At 44.2% G+C, this 23355-nt stretch overlaps 1 protein-coding gene and 1 pseudogene across 1 annotated transcript in view; both read right to left on the bottom strand.

Moving 5' to 3' along the window:
- The window catches only part of SYT6 (synaptotagmin 6), an 889964-nt gene that overhangs the window by 485043 nt on the left and 381566 nt on the right, over window positions 1-23355 (bottom strand). The window lies entirely within an intron of this gene.
- On the bottom strand, window positions 2512-12051 carry LOC147712599 (dnaJ homolog subfamily C member 5B pseudogene; annotated as a pseudogene).

Here is a 23355-nt window from a genome sequence, read left to right as displayed (position 1 = left end):
GACCCTCTCCTAGTTATAGATACTTGTGAGAACATCATGTGCAGTCTCATTAAGGTTGGCAAAAAACGAATCCATTTTATGCACATTGGACTTTTTCAATTTCCCCACACATGAGTATGGGGACTAAATTCTACTATTGTGCGGCTAAAGGTCATCGGCACAATATGCGAGAGTGAAACATGGTTTGGAAGTCATCCTGAAACAACAGGCAGACCATGTTAAGTAACAGACGTACAGGAATGGTTAACTGCAAATAAAGCAGCATAAGCTCAACGCTAGCCAAAGAAACTCCTCGGCCCGTCAGGTGGGAGCCAGCTGTGACGGTCGGTGAGCCAGGGCAGTCAGCAGGAGCGTGGATGTCAGCTTCAATCAATCCGTTCCCACATTGCCTGGTCTGACGAGAAGAGAGGCCCGTTCCAGATTAGAGATTAGCACCTCATTAAACTGAAAATGACGGGTTATCTAATCTTCAGTTTCTGCTTAACCTCACAAGATGTGAATCAGTGTAGGTGGTAATCGATTAATTGTATTTAAATCAAGCTTAATTGCAGCAAGCAGATCTGAGCTGCAGTGATTGTGTACTTGGGTAAAAAGGCTTACATTTTTATAACTGCTTAACCTCAAGTCATAAAAGTGGGGTCCAAGCAAATGTGTAAAATGAGCATGTATCTGTTTCCACCTTATGGGCCAGAAGAGGGGCGCAGCACAGACCACAAAATGCTCTATATGTGTGAAAAAGATTGCTTTATTGAAGACAGGTGTACTTCACAAACATGTTCCTTGGCCTTTGCCATACGAAACTAAACCTCCGCTACACATTTGTTCAGCTACCTTGCCTCCTGCCCACACCATTGAGGTTTCCCCTTTTTCCTTTCCTTGCAACAATTTATAAACCACCACTCAGTCCTTAACTTTTGAACTTTAACCCTGTGACCTCCTGCTTACCTCCCAAAACATCTACCTAACTAAGTATTTTCCTGTGTCAACTTCCCCTTATTTCCTGCTCCCGGAGTAACTTGTTCCCAACCATAAACTTAACCTGTAAACCTATAAAAACGATTTACCATACGCCGCACACCGTCTTCCAGTGACAACCAAAGTACCCCTTTCTCCCTAGCGCACCTGAGTCCAGCAAAGCTGCCAACCTTCTCCATTAATATCTTAGCTACCCCAAACTCCTCACACCCCGCGCCCCAGTAGAAAGAGAGGGCCGGTGGGGAATCCTTTTTCAAAATCCCTGCCTACCCGGACATACAACCGGCTACCTTGTCACCTTACAAAAATGGTGACACAGCATACAAAATGTCCGGTTATAAAACCCTGCTCCCCCAGCCAAAAAAGGTAGCCCAAAGTGCCCAATTGGGCTTTGAGCTGCACCACAGGCCCAAAAACCCCGGAGGGACAAGCCTCCCCGTGGTTGGCCGCCCCCCAAAAGCCCCATTATCATTCGCTCCAAAGCCAAACGTAAACATGCATAGAAACATACAAAGATAATCAATGGGCAATGCTCATTAATATATACTTTGAGGGACATTAACACTGTCCCCTTACGGCAATTGTGCGAAAACACAAAACTGCTCTGGGGCGCGTGGCTTTGCTGTGAGAAATGCAGACGATACTAGCTATGAGGTCAGCAGACTTCACCGCTACCCGCGACCTGCAGCATAGGTTCATGTATCGCTATACTGCCTCAGTCTTGGTCCCTGATGGCTGATTATATGAGCAACTTTGAGCTGGGTGAGGAGAACATGTAATCTTCAATGGCAAAAAAAGTTCAATTTCTGGTGTGTGTGCTAAAAATAATAACAATAGTGTTTATATTAATTTTATGTAATAGTGAAAATACCCCTACAAATTGGATCTGTGTATAGGGAAAGTTAAACCAATTGTCACGGAAATAGCCCAAAGAGTGCATGCAGGTCAGTGTGCCACAACCACAATGTGTTAAACTTGCAGGAAAAACATTGTGAGCGGTTTCCGGTTTAGTGGATTATTTGAAGCATGCAAGCATATTCACTCAATGAAGTCTGTAATAATAACGTGTCAACAGGGCCAATGAAACAGTGAGCTCACATGCATGGACATATATTGGCGTCTCCTATATATTTTCATGTTGGTGAGGGGTCACACACCGTTTTGAGCAGGATAATATAAAAAAAGCTGGCAAATTATTGCAAGGTTCCAAAGATCATACATAGCTGCCAAGGTTTCAGATTGCTGTGTGTGACATTTTCAAAATTCCAATAATGAGAGACACTTTCTTGCGAGCAAAAACAAGCAATGAAAACGAGGGAAATATATTATTATCAGAAATTGTGGGGTGTCTGTGAAGCTGCTGCGGACTACACCATGGTGTGAGACTGCGCAACGAGCACAATAATGGCTGTCTAGTGCAGGCAGTCCATGAATAAAGTGGACAACGTGCATGATTTTGTTTTTACAGGTAACAATCTTTATTGATTGAAAAAGAGAACAGGAGACAAAGTCTGAAGCTCGTGTAAAAGTAGGAAGTCAGACTGTGCCTGATGGTTGTGCTCTGTTACTCATTGTGTGCTCCAAACAGTCAGTGTGGTAACCACGATGGCCATCCCTGATCAACTGCGTTTTCTGATTTTCATTTGACAGCTGAAGTAAAACTGGTGTGTTTCCATCTCTCTCCATGTCTGTCTTCTTGATCTGCTCCTCAAGGTCCTCATAGACTTCTCCACCTGGTGACTTGGGTTTACACTTTCCACAGCAGCAGTTGCAGCAGCAGCACAAACAGCCGCAGAAAAATCAACCTGTCACCATACCATCAACTGCAAATAGGCCTTTTGCCCAACAGCTGAAAAGCGTGAAGTAGGAATTAACATGTTTTTCTCCGAATTGCTCTGCCACATAGAGCCCTAGTGAGCCGTACTAGTTTTTGACACATCACCCAGTATTGCATGAGCACTGTTGATCGCCTTGAATTTCTCAGAAGCATCTGGATTGTCCGGTATTTTATATGGGTGATGTTTTAGTGCAAGTTTCCTGTAGGATGTCTGAATTTCCATGTACACTGCCCCTTTCTGCACGCTCAGTATCTGGTACAGCGCTTCTCCTGGTGTGTACAAAGACCTATGTCGTTGATCAGCAATGCTCTCAGTGCATTACAGAGACTTCTTGTAAATTCTGAACAGCATCACAATGTATACATTCCATAAGAAGCTTGTAGCAGAAAAGCAGGTTTTAAATATTGTTTCTTCACAGCTCTGTTATCACGTCTCTGAAACTTCGAGCGTCAAAGTCCTTGGTCAGGATGAGAGTTGTCTGCTACATCTCCTAGACCCTGGAGACCCAAGGGAGGTAGGTGAATGTGGGTGTTACTCCTGTGTCATCGACTATCATCTCCCCAGTCAGCCAGTGAACTCTGCAGACCTCTTGCAAAACGCGTGCTGCACTGCATGGTGGCGCCAAGAATGAAGGTGCCTAGAGGCAGCTTAAGGTGTAAGCCGGTCTCAGCCTGGACAGCATCATGAACAGAGCGGCCCAGGACAGGCGATAGGTTAGATTGGGGGCGGGGGGCGGGGTGCCGAGGGTTTAGGGATAGTATGTACGCAAGGGGGAAGCGAAGGGTCAGCCTCTCCACTCCTACCCCTTTTGGCATAAGAGAGGTTGTTTAGTTCGAGAGAACTATTCAGGGGCATTATGGTGGATAGCAAGGCGATCAGGATGGCCCTGTGCACCTTATATGCAGGGGGCCGCAGCGATCTCTTGAAGCCCAGGGTTTTTGATCATTTGTGCGGCCTCTTGAGCTGTGGTGTCTAGGGCTATGGTGGGAGTAATTTAGCTTTCCACACCTGTGTCTAGTCAATGTATTGATAATCAGCATTGCCTTTTGTAAAGTGCAGTACACATTCCATATTTATGAACTCACCTACATTAGGTGGATGTCACCCTCTTTTACTGGTAATCACCTGCCTAAAAAAAAACGAAATGACCCCAAAAACTTGAATGGACTCAACAGACACTTGGAAACATGCAACTTTCCGCCCATTGCAGTGGACCTTTAAACACTCTCTAACTACATGCTGATCTTTGCTTCTACTATTCCTCGCCATAGTCTTGGAGAAAATTCTAAATAGGTGCCTCACCAAATACCTCAATGACCACCACCTCCTCAACACCACTCAGTCTGGATTCAGATCAAACTGCAGCACAGACACTGACCTCATCATTGCCTCAGATGGCATCTGTTTAACTCTGGACAGAGGCGATGGCAGCCCTTAGCACCTGGGCGTTTCCACAGTGTTTGACACAGTCTTCCAGCCCAGTCCTCATCCAATGCCTACATGACATCAGAATCAAAGGACATACACACCAATGGATTTGCTCCTTCCTGACTGGAAGGGCCCAGTCAGTCAGTCTAGCACTGTATACCTTGGACACATGAAAATTCATCTATGGAGATCCGCTAGGATCATCCCTAAACCCAAACCTCTTCAATGCATACATTATCTTTCTACCGTGCATCATCCACTCTCGCAATATTAACGTCCTCTCCTACGTGGGTGACAAGCAACTCATTGTCTCCCTCACAGACAAGATACCCAGTGCTTGTATCAAATTCAATGGCTTCATGATCAAAATTGCTTACTGGATGAAGAACATCTATCTGAAGCTGCAAAATGGTGCTCAATGGAGCTAGGACCAACACTCAGCCCCACCACCCATGCAAAAAACCTCAGGATTGTCATCGACAGCTAACTCAATAGGACACCCAAGCTAGTGTTGTCACAACCTCCTGCTTCCATACACTGAAGATGCAGAGGTAGAATTTCAAATGGCTCACAGCAAAAATAATCTTGCATTCCATGTCACAAGCAAGCTGGACTATGGGTACACCCTTTATGCCAGGATCAACAAAAGCTCACCAGAGACTGAAGACCTTTGGAACTCGGGAGCAGATTCACTCTGGACCTCCCATGCCACACTCGCATCACACCTCACCTGAAGGAGTTCCACTACCACTTCCTACATTAACAAGCACAATTGAAACTGCTAACACCCACTTTCAAGGTATTACATAACTCTGGCCTACCATACCTCAACATTGCTTCTGCTTTCACAAACTTTTCAGACACCTCAGATCATCCAAACTCCTACTTGCACACATCCCATATATACGGAAAACCAGATCCAACAGTCAAGCCATCTTATACATGGCTCCCAAAACATGGAATGACCTGCTGTTCCACATAGGGGTCCCCTCCTTTCTTATTGAATTCACAAAAAACTGAAGACTTGGCTTTTCGAGTAATTGAACTAGGCCCAAGAGCTGGGGAAATCACACCTGCCCAGCACCAGGATACCCTCATGGGCGTTGGTGCACTCTACAAATGTGCACAACATAACAATGGGGCCATCCACTTTCTTAAACCTTCAATACTCTCCAAAAGTGTTTGTTCTTTATGACTTTAATGACCTTACTCTCTTCAACACCTCTTGTAGCCAAACATTTGTGTAAAGAGATTGACTGTAATGCATTATCCGCAGATGAGACATCTTCTCCAAGGCCCTATGGACAACCAGCCATAGCTTGGTAAAATGCAGAACAAACATTGCTGAGGGGAACAGAATCTTGTATACCTTTAGAGCCAAGTTTACAATCACACTGGAAGTGAAACCCTCTAAGTGGATTACCCCTACATTGCTGAACATTCTCGAACAATGAGCAATGACACTAATTGGCAGATTACGATGTGGTTTGGAAACTGTTCCAAACGTATCGGTCTCAGAATCATTTCTGAATAAATTGGGTCCTGCGAGTCCGAACTACCGATTACGATTCTTCTCAACGTTGTTCAGTCGGATTTGCATTGACTTCAATGGGAGCCTGTTTTCCAAACAAGACCACAGGCTCCCATTGAAACAAGTATTTGCAATGCAATAGGTCTCGCATTAGGAAAGTTTGAGCTATTGGTATTGTAAATGACACATTTTTTATTTATGTGTCGTTTTTGAAAATAGCTAAATTAATAGCTTTGTCATTTACAATGCCAATAGTTTTAACTTTTGCAAATGTAACACCTATAGCATTTGTAATGCAATATGTGTTGTATTTACGTGACTAAGATGTATTGATATTACAAATAACAATGGCTTTTATTTTTTTAAAATAATTAATACTTAAATAAAAGCTATTGTCATTTATAATGGCAATAGCTTAAACTTTTGTAAATAACTTTTGTGAAGATTATGTGCAGTGTATTTTATTGTGACGAAAATACAAGAACAGAAGTGAAATATTAACATCTTTTTGTGACATTTGTAATAAAGCTTGAAACATTGAAAGAACATATTTGAACCAGTTGTCGTTGAATGGTTGCACAGATTGATGCTGTTGTGGCGCCAAGTGATGCTGTGGTGGCGACGAGTGATGCTGTGGCATTCAGTGATGCTGTGGTAGTGCATAGTGATGTTGTGGTGCTCCTGAGTGATGCTGTGGTGGTGCGATAGATAGAGTGAGTGCGATAGATAGATGGAGGGCGATAGATAGAGGGAGGGCGATATATAGATAGACCGATAGAAAGAGTGAGGGCGATCGATAGATAGAGTGATGGCGATAGAGTGAGTGCGATAGATAGAGTGAGGGCGATAGATCGAATGAGGGCGATAGAGTGTGGGCGATAGAGAGTGAGGGCGATAGATAGAGTGAGGGCGATAGATCGAATGAGGGCGATAGATCGAGTGAGGGCAATAGACAGATATATAGAGTGAGGGCAATAGATAGATATATAGAGTGAGGTCAATAGATATATATATAGAGTGAGGGCAATAGATAGAGTGAGGGCAATAGATAGATATATAGAGTGAGGGCAATAGATAGATATAGAGAGTGAGGGCGATAGATAGAGTGAGGGCAATAGAGTGAGGGCGATAGATAGAGTGAGGGCAATAGATAGAGAGAGGGCAATAGATAGAGAGAGGGCAATAGATAGATAGAGTGAGGGCGATCGATAGATAGAGTGAGGGTGATAGATAGAGTGAGGGTGATAGATAGATAGAGTGAGGGTGATAGAGTGAGGGTGATAGATAGAGTGAGGGCAATAGAGTGAGGGCGATAGATAGAGTGAGGGTAATAGATAGAGTGAGGGCGATAGATAGAGTGAGGGCGATAGATAGAGTGAGGGCGATAGATAGAGTGAGGGCGATAGATAGAGTGAGGGCGATAGATAGAGTGAGGGCGATAGATAGAGTGAGGGCGATAGATAGAGTGAGGGCGATAGATAGAGTAAGGGCGATAGATAGAGTGAGGGCGATAGATAGAGTGAGGGCGATAGATAGAGTGAGGGCGATAGATAGAGTGAGGGCGATAGATAGAGTGAGGGCGATAGGTAGAGTGAGGGCGATAGGTAGAGTGAGGGCGATAGGTAGAGTGAGGGCGATAGGTAGAGTGAGGGCGATAGGTAGAGTGAGGGCAATAGATAGATATAGAGAGTGAGGGCGATAGAGAGAGTGAGGGCGATAGATAGACTGAGGGCGATAGATAGACTGAGGGCGATAGATAGACTGAGGGTGATAGCTAGATAGAGTGAGGGTGATAGATAGATAGAGTGAGGGTGATAGATAGATAGAGTGAGGGTGATAGATAGATAGAGTGAGGGAGGGCGATAGATAGAGTGAGGGCGATAGATAGAGTGAGGGCGATAGATAGAGTGAGGGCCCAATTTTAACTATGCATTTTGCAGTAACATATTGGAGTTTAAAAAAAAATGTATGTTAAAAATGTATTACCTTTGTTCTTTTCAGTACATTTCTCTGGTTTCTTGATCCTATTCTAAATTAATGTTTTTTTAACCTCGCCTTTGTTTACTGCTAACATTTAGTTAGGTCCAGCCCCCACCCTTCAGTGGAATAACGGAGCCCCATGGAGGGCCTCGCTGGGTTTCACTGTAGTGCCGCAGGTCCTGCAACAAAATATATATTTTTTAAATTATTTTGTTACTGCGGAGAGACCTCATTGGGTACCATTCCACATGGCCCACGAGATATGGGTGTGCTTACCCAGCCCCCTTATGTGCCCCCTCTGTACTTTTTGTAGGGACAGGGAGACATAGTCCCCGAATCTTGTAATTGCGGCCAAATCATTTTCTCTTGATGTTGCGGTTAGCCAAAAAGGTTGTTTTAGTATGGTGGATCCTTGCGAGAACTACAGTGACGAAATGGCCAACAGGAGAAAAATCTTTTGTGACCATTCAGAATAGAGTATTTTTTTTATTTCATATTTGCGGATGATCTGCTGTACCGGAACTGCATATCCTATGCTACGTAATGATCAAGGTATAACTTTCTCAGGGCTAACCTCTTCATGCCCACCCTCAGCATCTTCTTAAATGATAATTTCTTGAAAACATCTGATCTCATTAACACCAAATAAGAATAGCATGCTTTAGGACTAAAGTTCTAACTTTGGGCTAAATTTGTCCTAATTCAGTTATGGAATGCTTTATTTATTTATTTATTTATTATACTTATAAAGCGCACTACCACCTCAAGAGGCATCCTGGCGCTGGAGAACCCAAGGGAAGGTGTGATTAGTTGCAGATTACAGATTAAGCCCGGGTGGGAAAGAGCAAGGCTTTTAACTGTCTTCTGAAAGTGAGAAGGCAGTTGAGCTTCCTCAAATCCATAGGCAGCGAGTTCCAGAGCTTGGCCGCAGCCACGCTAAACGACCTGCCTCCTGCTCTGGATCTTCTAAATCTCGGTACAGTCACCATCCTAGCGGAAGCGGAGTGTAGATTGCGGACCGGCACATGCGATGAGAATTTCCTTTGAAAACAAGCCGGGCCTAACCCATGTAGGGCTTTAAAGGTCAAACAAAGTGACTTAAACATCACCCGTTGTCTAAGAGGGAGCCAGTGCAACTGAGCCAGGGCTCCCGAAGAGGAGGATCTGGTTGGCCAATCTGAGGCGAGTTTGGCAGCTGCCGACTGGAGTCTCTGGAGTCTGTCCAGGAGATAGCTGGGAGACTCCAGCAGCAGGGCGTTACAGTAGTCTATCCTACTGAGCACGGTGCAACGCACCACCTCTATCCTTGCCAGGGACGGTAGCAGGGGTAATATTTTTTTCAAGAGGCGAAGGAGAGCCATACAACTGGCTACCACCTTAGAAACCTGAGCCTCCAAGGAGAGTTCACTGTTGAACATCACACCCAGATTCCGGACTACTTTCACAGGCTGGATCTGGGGTCAGAAATCCTTCGGCCAGAAAGTACTAGGTAGAGGAGAATGTATCCTAGGCCTAGGGCAATAAAGCACTTCAGTCTTCCCTGTATTGAATTGCAGGGAATTGGCTTTCACCCATTCCGCAGTGGCTCTCATACAGTTGTGGAATTCCACCCAGGAGATGGAGTCATTCCCCTCCCATGACAGTATCAGCTGCGTGTCATTCGCATAGTTAACAGTTTTGATCGTAAACTGCTTGATGATCGCTATTAGAGGCTTTATATAAACATTAAAGAGTATTGTACTGACAGCCGATCCTTGAGGGACACCATGCGAGATGGTAGAGAAGGCAGATTGAAATGGAGGGAGAGACACAGCCTGTTCCCTACCCTGGAGGAAGGACTCAATCCATCCAAGGGCTATCCTTGCAACTCCCACCTCTCTCAGCCTGTCCAGCAGAATGTCATGGTTCACCGTATCAAAGGCCGCAGACAGGTCAAGCAGGATCAGAACCCCCGCCTGTCCCCTGTCTGCCTGCCAGTATAGTTCATCCAACACGATCACAAGGGCCGTCTCGGTGCCGGGAGCTGGACGGAAGCCAAATTGAACGTCCTCCAAGAGCTTATCATGTTCAAGATGCCTGGTTAGGGTGCCTGCCACCACCCGCTCTACAATATTTGCAGGATATGGTAGGAGCGAGATTGGCCTAAAATTCTTTAGGCAATCCGGATCAAGGGAGGGTTTTTTTAATAGGGGGGTGACCGCCGCTTGTTTCCACTGAGGTGGAACGGCTCCCATAGCAAGTGACTGGTTGCACACCCACCGCAGCGCAGGGAAGAGCTCAGACTCCTACTCCTTCCAGATTTTTAAAGGTAGCGGGTCAAGCGGGGACCCGGATGTAATGCCAGAGGCTGCTTCCCTGAACTCCTCTACAGACAACTGAGGAAAGACTGTAAGAGGTTCAACTCCTTCCAGTGCATAGGCAGCGCCGGGGGTCGGCAGGCTATCACAATCAACTTTTTCCAAAGATTGTTGCTGCTCCATCCCCAGGTCATCAATAATCAACCTGATTTTCTCCTGGAAAAACCTTGCTAGGTTGTCACAGAGTTCCTGAGAGGGGGGGGGGGGAGTCGTTCTTGACACACTCTGGGCTAGTGAGGCTATTCAGGATGTTAAATATACTACAAGAACTGTTTGGGGTGTCGAGAATCACCCGTGCGAAGTGTTCTACCTTCGCTGTGTGAATCTCCTTCTTAAAGGCCCCTCGCTTGGCTTTCCATGCTAGCTTGTCCCTGTCCAGATATGCATGCCTCCACCTTCTTTCTGCTTGTTTACATTCCAGTCTCAGATTTTTTAGGCTGTCTGAGAACCAGGGTGCGGAGGGCCTCCCCCTACCCATATGGTGTTTAAGAGGAGCAGAGGTGTCCAGCACCGAGATGATCTTTGAGCAGAGGGCAGCGTAATTTACCTCCGTGTCTGAGGCCGAGGTGAAACATTTCTCAACCATGAATGTAGGTGACACCTTTTTTCCGGGCAGGGGGCTTCCAGTCCCTGCTAACATACTCCCTTACTGGCCCAGATGTCTCTACTGCGGGTAGACAGTTGGAGCTGCAGCCAAGCTACTGAGGACTCGCTTCTAGCTCCCAGATTTCTGATCAGATCTTCCCTTCAAAGGTGGCTATCTCTATGGCTGCTTCTGCATTCCATTCAATTGTTTTTCTGTTTTTGCAAGCAAACTTTCCTAGGGGAATTACAAAGGGTAATCATGCTTTTAGGAACCCCCTCCTTATTGTGGCACTAAAGTTACCAACCTGGATGAACATTTCTTTTGAAGAGTTTCTTCGAGGAAAGGTCTCTAAAACTATTAGACTCAGTTTATAACACAATAACATAGGTTTAAATCGCCTTTTTATATTGGGATCTCCGGAGGGGAGATCAAGGTCCCCCTCAAACCATACCAGCTTCCATTGTGGTTGCCAGCAAGAGCACATTTTTTGTTTTGAGTGGGTGGACTGGTGCCCATTCACAGCACCCATGGCTTTCTTTTTTTTAGGCAGTATGGGGATCCCATTCCCACACAGTGCAATAGCCTTTTTTTAAATGTTAGTGCTGTAATTTCACCCAGGATATCCACCGACTTTAATTTTATTTAATTTATTTTTGTAAAAAAAAAAAAAACATTAGTGGCAGTCCAAGGAGTCCACGCATGTGCTGCCAAGCTGCCTCCCAACCTGCTCCATGCAGTCAAGGAGTGTAGATATATTGATGTGGTGTGATACGGTTACCCCAGTCATAGGAATTGGGAGTGCAACCTGCTAAAGAGGGGCTCAACACCCCTCTTCATGATTTATATTTGGGTACCAGGTCATCATATACTGTGCATTTTTCCCTGAGGAGATGGGTACTCCCTAGATCAAGTGGCAACTTGTGCAGTATGCATGACAGGACCACTCCCAATACATTTTGTCATGAGGTCCTGGTAATATTGTCCGGGGACTCCTTGTAACCTGCTCTGCCCTCAATTATAAAATTATATAAACTCACTGACACTACAGGCTGGAGCCCATCCTTTCTTCTGCAGATCCTCCATTAATTCACAGCAATATTTAAAATACATTTATGTTTTGGGCCCTCGGGTGGTTCCTCTCAAGTCCCCCACCAGGGCTAAGGGGGTCAGGATTGCCACATCCCGATATATACATATACATATATATATACATATACATATACATATATGTATATATATATATATATATATATCCTGAAAATCGTCTCACCACAGGAATGTTTTCTCCAAAGAGACGACGCGGACCCAAAGTCGTGCTGCAATATTTTTATTTTCTTTCACCCAGCACTCCGCCATGACAAGTCACATGGGGAAGCCTCATTCTATTTAAAGTGCAAGTACGAATTACAGTGCAATGAAAACGGACAACAGACTTAGTGTCAACTACCACAAAGTTATATCTGTAAAATACAGAAAGTCAAAGCGCGCCACATTTCAAAATATGTGCAAAGATGCCTGACATAAATATTTGTAATAAATATTTAAAAAAAGTAAGTGTCATCATAAATACGATTTTTAAAATGTCATATTATAGGAAAACCAATTAATAAAACACGATTAAATAAAATCTGTGCTCAGAATTCCTCATTGACAAAACCGCAATATTATCATGAAGCATCAAAATCCAACGCACATTTGAAACTAGCGGCATAAAATGATTCTGTGGCAATGTCACAAGGTTAATAAAGCCCAAGTGGGCAATTCAACATTTTGTCCAAGTAAAGTGCAAGTGTAAATAATATGTGTACCATACAAAAATTAAAATATATTAGTGACTAAAATCTATATTAAATATGTTTTTTTCAGCAAGCGGAAAATTTTGAATTTATAGATGTACAATACACTCGAAGATATTTACACTTAAAACAGAGTCATTTCATAAAAATGTGTAAAAAAATCTTCAGTGGAGTTCAAACCATTGGGACTTTTTGTATCTTTCTCAAGTATATACTTGGTCTCTAATTTTCTTAATTTTGCATTTCTATCACCTCCTCTCCTCACATATATATATATCCTACTGGCGGTCGCCAGTAGGTAGTTATAGTTAGGACCTACTTTCCATAGGAAATCCACAACATTCTATTTGGAATAACTTTTGCGCCGGTGGACGAATCTTTGTGAATTTTTCCAAGAAAATGGCCTGCTCGGTTCCGCTCCTTCTCTGAAAGTTTGGGGGTGATTCGTCAAGCAGGGGCCGAGAAAAAAGGGGGTTTTAAAATGTGTTTTCCCCATGCAATTTTCCATAGAGACCTTTTAGCCAGGGCTACAGCCAGAACGGCTGAACGGAATTACTCGAAATTTGGCAGAGAGGTAGAGTTCTGTTCGCAGATTGTGCTTTTTGTTAAATGGTGTAAATCCGCTCAGTAGTTTCTGAGAAAATTGCAAGTAAAATCATATAGATATCTAGAGACGGAGTTCCGCACGCATACTGAAATCTGTTCAATTACGAGCGCGAGCTGTATGCTGATTGGCTGTGAACTGTCTGTCAACACTCGAAACCAGGAAGTGTTGGCGGCCATCTAGTGCCTCGCTAGAACCGAGTCACAAGAAAACAGTAAAGCAAAGTTGAGAAATAATGGAAGGGGGTAGGCTAGAAACATTCTCACGCACTAGGCTTGCTCAGGAGGTCGTACATGGATGTTTAGGCTCTATTTTTTATTTTTATTGTTTTAAAGGAAAATCAAGGTGTACGCGTTTGGAAAGACGTACAATTACGAGCAAGAGCTGCATGCTGATTGGTTGTCAATACTCCAAAATAGGAAATGTTGGCAGCCATCTTGTTTGTCTCGACAGCCGAGTCACAAGAAAACAGTAAAACAAAGTTGAGATATAAAGAAAGGGGGCAGGGTAAAAACATTCTGACCCTATAGTCTTGGTCAGGGGGTGGTACATGGATCTTTAGGCTCAATTTTTATTTAAAAAAAAATAAAAAATGGCGGAGTACTCGTGCAATACTTGTACGCGGTGGAAAAGGTGAAAAAAAATGAGAAGTCTGTTATGTTTATTAGGTCCAGGGGGGAAATTACGGGGGTCATTTTTAGAGCTATATTTCTAGGACAGTATGTAAAACTTTCCGTTTTTTTTTTGCTGCATCAGTTGTACTATCTACGCATGAGCAGCCTTGTTTGCAAGTGCACTTTTTTTTCTTTTTCTTCAAGTTCGCCAAGCACACCTTTCCTGATTTTAGGTGTTAAATTTGCCGCTTTGTTTTTTCGGGATCATGTGTGTTATCTGGTGCTATAGTTTTGTAATATATTAATAAACCTATTGTACGTGTATTTATTTGAAATGTAGTGTCGAGGCACCAAGCGTTGATTACATACTCCGTCCAACCGCCATTTTAGTAGTTTTCCTTCGTTATTTTTATTATACCGGTTACTTTCATTTTACCCTGCGTATATTTTCTCTGTGATCGATGAGATTTGGTGCCACAGATACCACGGTGTTTGTCCTTGGCCTCTGATCTTATGAGAGTTGGTCACACGTATACCTAGAAACTAATTTGAAGGACGTAAGGCACAGGCATTACAACACGTGTTGGTCACCAAAAAAACATTGTTAAGATTATGCATTTATCATGTGTGGTAAATGCATACTAGTTGTAAAAGCATGTGTGGAAAAGCGATATGTGTGCTAATGGTTTTGTAAAGGGCGGAACGTACCACACGCCCCCAGCATTTGTCACACCCCCAGCACACGCCCACAGCACAACGTAGACACGCCCACAAGGGGCTACTTTGCTGGCACGGTTCTTTTACCTTTTAAATGTATATGGTGGGCGTCTGTATAGCCTATGTCTTTCTGCTGCAACTGCCCTTTCCAACGCTGTATTGGGTGTTGTGATTGGTGCTGTGGTTCCTGAGATTACCTGCCTCAAAGGTTTGGGTTCTCTCTTTATTATATTAGTATGGATATGGATTTAAACCTTTTGTAGGGCAGGGGATTAAAACATCCAAAAATGTCTGCTGCCAAATCTTCATTGATGTGATAGCAGCCAATCAGATCCTATCTCTGGATCTGTGGGATCCATGGATCCTCTAGAGTGTGATATATACATACATTATGAACCTTAATTTCTCAAAACTACAGAATGGATTTACACCAAATCAGAAAAAGGATGCTTTCTGGATCAAGATCAGGTCTACTGCCAAATGTGGTGCAATTTCATTAATCCATTTTTGCTGTATTGGTGGTCAACTTTCCTATGGAAAATTGCATGGGGAAATACATTTTGGGACTTCCCCCTATTCTCATACCTTACTTGATGGATCACCTTTTCCAGAAGAAGTGGAGGTGGATGAAACTTTATCGGGAAAGTTTTGTGAAGATTAACAAGAATTGATAGTGTCACCCATATTCAATCTGTCCTAAAAAATTCTAACAAAGGAAGAGGAAAGTGTGCTGTGTAAAGGCCTCACATTCGTCCCGACCAGACGCACTAATTTCGTTAAACTTAAGACAGAGGCGATAGAATTCTGTTGGAAAGTAAGATTGAAAACGTTCTTTATGGATAATCCATTTACTTCACCGCTGGAAACAACTGGATTGAAAAACAAAATCAGTATTTTGTCCTCCATCAAATAAAATCCCCAAGGAGGTTTTGACTTTTGAAAAAACGATCCTATCTGCCATTACAGGTATGGAAACCAAAAAAAACTGGATTAGGCACAATATTACAAAAACAGAGTCAGAAGCATTAATCAATCTGAAAAAGGACACTTTGGTGATTATCAAACAAGCCGACAAAGGCGGTTCAATTGTGGTTTGGGACAGGTCCCTTTATATCACAGAGGTTAAGAGACAATTAGATGACACCGTATGCTATCGAAAACTCAATAAAGATCCTACAGCAGAGCTTAAAGGTGAACTTCATGCAATGATTGATGAAGGTTACAATCAAGGCTTCTTAAGGTAGAAAGAAATGGAATATTTGAAAACTAAACATCCAAGAATCCCCCTATTTTATGTATTACCCAAAATACGTAAAGATGAAAAAAGCCAGCCCGGCCAATAGTGTCGGGCTGTGGGTCATTAATAGAACCTGTGGCTAAATTCGTAGATTTCTTCCTAAAACCTTTTCTTCCAACAGTTAAGTCATATATTCGAGACACAACAGACTGTATTAATAAAGTGGCAACAATCAAATTTGAGAAGGACAAATTCTTGATGGTAACGATGGACATCACGTCCCTTTACACACAAATCCCGCAGGATGAGGGACTGCATGTACTCAAATCCATACTTGAGGAACGGGCAAGACCACAAAAAATTCCAACATCATTTATTTTGAGACTTGCAGAATTCGCCCTTAAAAAGAACCATTTTAGCTTTGATGGAGAATTCTATCTGCAAACGAGCGAAGTGGCCACGGGCTGCCCCTTTGCTCCAGAGCTGGCTATTCTGTTTATGTCCAAATATGAAGAATCATTTGTGTATCCCAATAATCCATATGGTCAATGGATAGAAAATTGGAGTCGATATATCGACGATATCTTCTTTGTCTAGACAGGGACAGAAGATGATCTTGTAAAATTATTTATTTGGATTAATAACAAAACAGCGACCATCAAATTCACTATCAGTCACTCCCAAAGTAAAATTCCATTTCTGGATGTTGAAGTGTACCCATCGGCGGATGGTCTTGCGACGACTTTAAACAAGAAACCAACTGATCGCAATAAAGCATTACACTATAAAAGCAATCATCCACGCAGCCTCAAGGACAATTTGCCGTACGGACAGTACTTGAGGATTCGGCGGAACTGCCAAGATAAGAAGGAATATGTCAAACATGCTGAAAACCTAACAACCAATCTGTTACAACGAGGATACCCGAAAAAACTACTAAGAAAATCGATGAAAAGGGCGTGGTGAACTCCACGAGACTGCCTTTTAGAGAAAAGGGATAAAAAAGAACCTGACAGGATGGTGTTTGTGTCCACCTTCTGCCCAAATTCAAATATGCTGAAGAAAGTGGTAAAGAGTAATTGGCATTTGTTAAGGAATTTGAATGAAGCATTTACTAAGGAACCCCTCTTTGCGTTAAAAAAAAACTTGAGTATTGCTAACCAACTCGTACTTGCAGCATTACCACAGGATCAACAATCCAATTTAAGATCAAAGTTGGGATTACCACCCATTCAGGGTCACCACAAATGTGGCAATTGCTCTTGTTATAGTACCACAATTGAAGGGACCATCTTCAGGCACAACAACACAGTATGGAAATCTGAAACGTTCACGAACTGCAAATCAAGATATGTTGTGTACAGTATCAGATGCCCATGCAGACTTATTTATATAGAAAAACGAATCAGGAAGTTCGCATACGGATCCAACAGCACAAGTCAAGGATTAATAAAAATGTCCAGACAGCCCCACTGGTTAACCACTGGCGCATAAACAATCATAAGGAGACTGATTTATTGTTGACAGTAATCTCCAAGGTAGAGAAAGATCTTAGAGGGGGAGACCTGGACCTGAAATTGTCTGAGAGAGAAGCAATGCTAATTGTAAAATTCAATGCAGCGACCCATGGGCTAAATGAGCACACTGAAATTTACAAGCTCAATTGACTGGACCAATGCCCCTGAATCTGTTAAGGAACCTATATTTCAGTAATGTGTCGACATACCCTTGCCTCCATTCTGTGCCTCTATTGACAAATAACACATATTTGGTCTTTTGATGGCTGCTTTTTAACCAATTTTTAAAGAATTCATGATTTTTTGGTTTTTTACACCACAGAAAAAGCCAAAGAGTAATAACCTAATATACGAGTAAGGCCCGTCGATTGATGCGCATTACTATTAAGTTGTAAGTCACCTTGTCTAGCCTGGGGCTCAAATACACACTTCCCAAAACAAAATGGCTGCCATTGTTTTTCGGTTCTCCACCGTGCCTGTTCTGAATTATGTACACGCCAGCGAGATAGGTTCAATTCGATTAGAAGTTGAACTATCCGCATTTTGAGTGTTTTTGGCCGCTTGATGTTTACGGACACAGAGCCGCAATTCTATCTATTCCCAACATCAATTGACAACTTTATGACGTTTGGACTACTCTAATGGCAACAAGGTTGAGCCATCACAGTTAAATATGGAGATGTATTGAAGAAACCACAAGTTCCATGATTCCTTGCGAAACCGGAAGTACGCGAGGAGGGAAAGCGCTGGAACTGAGCCCGGTGTAGGAGACGAGATTGCTCCGAGGTGCGGCGGTTAAACCAAAATGCTTCAAAAATAGGTAAGAGTTTGTTTTTAAGTGAAGCCATGGTCAGTCTAACCTTTCCATATTACGACCGGACAGCTATACTGATTACCGTATGCCCTTTCAGATTACACCCGCCCACAGAGACCCCCGCATAAAGGACTGCCGGCTGCAACTTACAAGTAAGCCACATGTTTAAGGAGGTTATTGACACAGTCGTACAGTGATGTTTAGTATATCACAATGCCATCTCCCCTGTTTACAGGTCAGGCTGCCCCCCGAAACCATACAGAAAATCAATTTCACGGCAAGTAAGTTCCTGTCAGACACAGGTTAATTTAGATAAGGACATTGTTTGCGTGTTTTTGATTTGTTCTTGTTACCTTTTGCACAGAATAATCTGGTCCTGGATATTCGTTTGTGTACCGTCGGGTGAAATTACAATCCCATTTCAGCTTGAACAAAAAGAGGTAAGAGAAGGAGGTTTGGAGTGGCGTAGGATGTAGTAAGGATGATCTGAATCTAGTTCTTTCCCCTAAAGAAAGGTTTTGTTTTCCTTTCTTCACAGCTTGATGTCCTGATGAGAACTCCCAAGCCACTGAGAGTTCAAAACGCGTAGACTATTAGTGCCATTAAAGCAGAAGGATTGATTTTGAACTTTTTCAACAAAAACTTCATTGAAGAAAAGTGACTTTTTATGGCTTACTGTGAAGATTGTAATTCCAGTATGTGCACATATGAATATGTTAATGGCTGTGTATGTATGAGAGGGTATGACTGTATTTGAATGAATGAAGACTGTATATTTGTAAATTAGCCAAAAGGTTTTTTGTATTTGTGTTTATTTGTATAGGAGGTCTTGTATTTTATGCTAAAAGGGGTGAAATAATAACCAAATTACCTTTTGAGAAATATGAACCAAAAATAAAACATGAGATTTATTCAGACAAATCTGGTCAACGAACCATAGTGTGCAATTCGTATGGTTTATGGTCATCAAGTTAAATAGAAACACAGTATTGGCATTTCTTTTGTTTAATTGTAGCTAGTGGCTCAGCCTTGCTGTTGGGGGCCCAGACCCAGTGGTGGTTTTTACAGTTATTTACAAAGCAAAAATAAAAATCAATTTCCTATGGAAACGTGGTCCTCACACCCAGCACCCTGTGTCGACCACCACAGGATAATATATATGCTTATAAATACATACATACATAAAAAAAGCTTACAAATGTTCAAGAGCAAAGGATGCAGGTTAAATGAAAAACTTGGGAACCAGACAAAGGATTGGCTACAGGAATATGGTATATTAAGCGATGCTGTTTATGCTACCTTCAAATCATATTTGTTAACATCAGAAATGGTCACAGGGACCTGAAATGAAATCTGTGACATTGATAGGTGTCATGTTTTAATGAATAATGTTATCACCAGTTTGCATATTTCTGGTTCTAGATCATTGATAAAAGACGTAGAATATGATTTGCATGCTCTGAAATATTCTTTCTCTTCCTTTCTGGATCATAATGAAACCAGTGGCTTATGTCACTGTTTCAGACAGATTGAAATTTTTTTTTTTTTTTTTTTGTTAATCAGGCCTTGCAACATTTCACCTTCTCCATGTGCTTCTTGTTGAAAATGTGGTGCCAGGACTTGGTCTCAGTTTGAAGCAGTGCAATTATATGTTTACTAGCAGCCCATCCAGACGTTGTCCAGGTATGAATTGCTGCCGGCCAGTAGTATATTGTTTTGTAGGATTTCGTTTTGATAGCATTTCTTATCTGTGACAGGCCTGCAAAATGCTCCGATTCACAGTGCACTGCTGATGCACTTAAGAGTGCGCGTTCAGTAGTGTGTGAACTCGAGTTTCCCTACTTTATTTTCCTTACAATATTATATAGCGCGAACTCGACAACATGGCATGAGCACAATTTACATTACAGAAGAATGGAAAGGGGCGACCATTCGGTCCCCCCGAACGTATGGCGGAGTACCACGATCCCCCCGGGAAGCCATCTTGGGCGGGAGGCGAGTCTCGGCTGGTATGCCCGAAGCGGCGTAGCCGGGGCGCGCCTTTTTCCCGCCCTGGAGTGGGCTGGCCTAGACACTGACGCGGCCGACCACGCCCTTCAGGGCAGGCGGGGGCGGGTTTACTCCCGCCCTGAAGACGGATAAAAGGAGCAACAAGCCAAGAAAGCATCCTCTTGTTCCTGTGCTCTGAAGCTGCACCTCCTCGCTGCACGTGAGCTCGAGACGGAACGAAGAGCCATTTTTTGAGCGTGGTAATCTTTCTCTTTGTCTTACAGAAACTCTGTTGGAGAATGCCTAAGAAAGCCGGAAAGCGAATGACTACCGATCAGATGCTGCGGGTACTCATGAAGGAAGTGACCGATCTGAAGAAGCGGATGGCGGATAGAGATGGGGAAGAGGGACCGAAACGGCCTTTGGCAGGAGCAGCTCCGGGAGGAAAAGGCAAGAGGTCCAGAAGGGGAGCAGCTGGGGGGGACATCCCGGTTCCCTGTGCTCCGCTCGAGGAGCCAACTCCGGTGCCGGCAGAGGGAAATCCGATTCCCGTAGTGGTCACCCCCGTGTCCGCGGAGGATATGCCTCCTGAGCTGGCAGCCCAATTAGCAGCGTGGTTGGGAAAAGATGGCGAGGGCACCACGGCTGACGACGCACGGGCTTTGATTAAGCAGTTGCGTGAAACGAAGGAGGCGGCGAAGGCATCATCGCCAGGTATCACGCCGGTTGCGGCAGTAGAAAAACCACCAGGAACAGGTGCAACCACAGATACAGCCTCTGGTTCAGGTAAGCGGCCATTGCCGATTGCGAGGGATGAGTCTGCACCTTCACGAAGGGAAAGGTTGGGTCAACATGTCTCTCGGGCTATTAAGGAAAAGATATGGGCAGATGAGTATGTGAACATTTTTTCATTGCTTACTGATCATTATGAGATGGAGCATGTTAGGAGCCAAAAGGAGCTCATGCATCCGGGTGTGTGGCGCGCAAAGATGGCCGCCTTTAAGGTTGATGAACACATTGGCCATTGGGGCAAGGCGTGGGGGATTTTTACATCCATCGTGGGCGAACGTAGACCCGAGTTGTTGTCCGAATTGCCGATTTATCAGACACGGATCATGGAATATTCCGTAGCGTATGGGGGCACTCAGTGGTTCTGTTACGATAACATTTTTAGGAAAGCAAAAGAGCACGATAAAAACTTAACTTGGGATTGTTACGATTCCGTGTCATGGTCAAAAATGGAAAGTACTGGTATGTTAAAGGTGCCACTAGTAGGGAGCGGTGGGGGGGAATCCTCCCGCCAAAATGCCGGGACGCCCTTTCGATCAGGTTCGGGTAACGAGTACCACTCGAGGCCGAACGGCAACACAGGTAAAAGGGGGGTTTGTTGGAACTTCAACAGGGGAAAATGTTCGAGGCCCCAGGGGACATGCAAATTCCGCCACGAATGTGGAGGGTGCGGGCAATCATCACATCCGGAGTCCATGTGCAGAGCCAAAACGGGTGATAACGGGGGTAAAGGAGGCGCCAAACAGGTCTGAAATAGTCCGAGGGGCGCCTTTACCTACTCCGGTTGATACCATGGCAATGATTCCTTGGCTCAGCGAATACCCGGATCATGCTTCCGCTGGGGTGCTGCGGAACGGGTTTTCATATGGTTTCCGCATCCCAGTGGGGGATTTCCAGGGTATAAGACAATGTAAAAATCAAATATCGGTCTTGAAACATACGACCGTGGTACAGGAAAAGATTGCGAAGGAGGTTGCTCGAGGTCGGGTGGCCGGTCCATTTGTCGAGCCACCATGTGATAACTTTGTTTGTTCTCCTTTGGGGGTGGTCCCTAAAAAGGACCCGGGTGAGTTCCGACTGATACATAATTTATCAGCCCCACATGGTCGGTCTGTGAATGATGCAATAGACCAGGATATATGTTCGGTGCGGTACGCATCTTTCGATGAGGCCGTCGCCATGTTGAATCGCCTAGGGCCCGGGGCGCTGATGGCGAAGTCAGATATCGAGTCAGCGTTCCGGTTGCTCCCGGTACACCCAGACGATCAGCGTCTCCTTGGTTTCATGTTTCAGGGTCACTATTACATGGATAGATGTATGCCAATGGGTTGCTCTATTTCTTGTGCCTATTTTGAAAAGTTCAGCTGCTTTCTGCAATGGGTCTTCACAAAGAAGACGGGTTTCCAACATGTCATGCACTACCTCGATGACTTTTTGTTTTTGGGGGCGGCCGGGGTTCCGGAATGTGGACAGGCTTTGAATGAATTTTGTACCTTAATGACGCATCTCGGTGTGCCATTGGCACCAGGTAAGACTGTGGGACCCTCGACTTGCCTCGAGTTTCTAGGGATCGAGCTCGACTCCGTGGAAGGTTGTTTTAGGTTACCTAGAGAGAAGGTGGAAAAATTCAGAGTAACCTTAGAAGCGTGTATTAGGGAGTCCAAGGTCAGATTGCATCAGTTGCAACAATTGGTGGGGCAGCTGAATTTTGCCCTGAGAGTCATGCCGATGGCCCGCCCCTTTTCCCGCTCGATCTCTCAAGCCATGGTCGGCCTGAAGGAGGGTCATCATCGCACAAGGTTATCGGCAGAGGTTCGTCAGGACATGCGCATTTGGTTGGCATTTCTGGCGGATTTCAATGGTCGAGTGGTCTGGAATAAACCGGCGGTGTCCTCCGAGGAGCTGGGGCTGTGGACAGATTCGGCAGGGAGTACTGGTTTTGGTGCCATATTTGGCACACAATGGTCGGCTCAGAAATGGCCGTTATGGTGGCATGAGTGTGGATTGACGAGTAACATTGCCTTTTTGGAATTGTTTCCCATTCTGGTGGCCCTGAAAACTTGGCCCGAGGGGTTTAGAGATCACTCTGTGGTGTTTTGGTCTGACAACATGACCGTGGTTGAGTGTATCAACAGCCAGGCAGCACGATGCAAATGGATTCTGAGATTGCTTAAGGAAATTGTATTATTGTGTATGCAGTTGAATGTCCTATTCAAAGCGAGACATGTGCCAGGGGTAATGAACAAGGCGGCTGAGGCACTTTCTCGTTTTCGTATGCAGGCCTTCTGGGGTTTTCTGCCCACAGCGGACCCGGTAGCGGCACCCTTTCCCGAAGCTCTCTGGTCTCTCGGTGCCCCGAATTACAGCACCTCGTGGGAGAGAGTTTAGCCCCCAGGACGAGGAAGGCATACCAAGGGGCGTTCCGATCCTACTGGGCCTTTGTGGGGGAGGCTAGGAGGGAGCTTTGGGGTCAGGAGGAATTAGTAGTTGATTTTCTGCTGTCCTTACATCAGGCAGGCAAATCAGTGGCTACGGCCCAGAGGCATCGGGCCGCCATTTCCTTTATGGCAAGGGCTCATGGGA

Source organism: Lissotriton vulgaris, chromosome 5, assembly GCF_964263255.1.
Source record: "Lissotriton vulgaris chromosome 5, aLisVul1.2, whole genome shotgun sequence".
In the NCBI taxonomy this organism is placed as follows: domain Eukaryota; kingdom Metazoa; phylum Chordata; class Amphibia; order Caudata; family Salamandridae; genus Lissotriton; species Lissotriton vulgaris.
The sequence above is the reverse complement of the archived record's forward strand: the minus strand, read 5'-3'. Positions and strand labels throughout refer to the sequence as shown.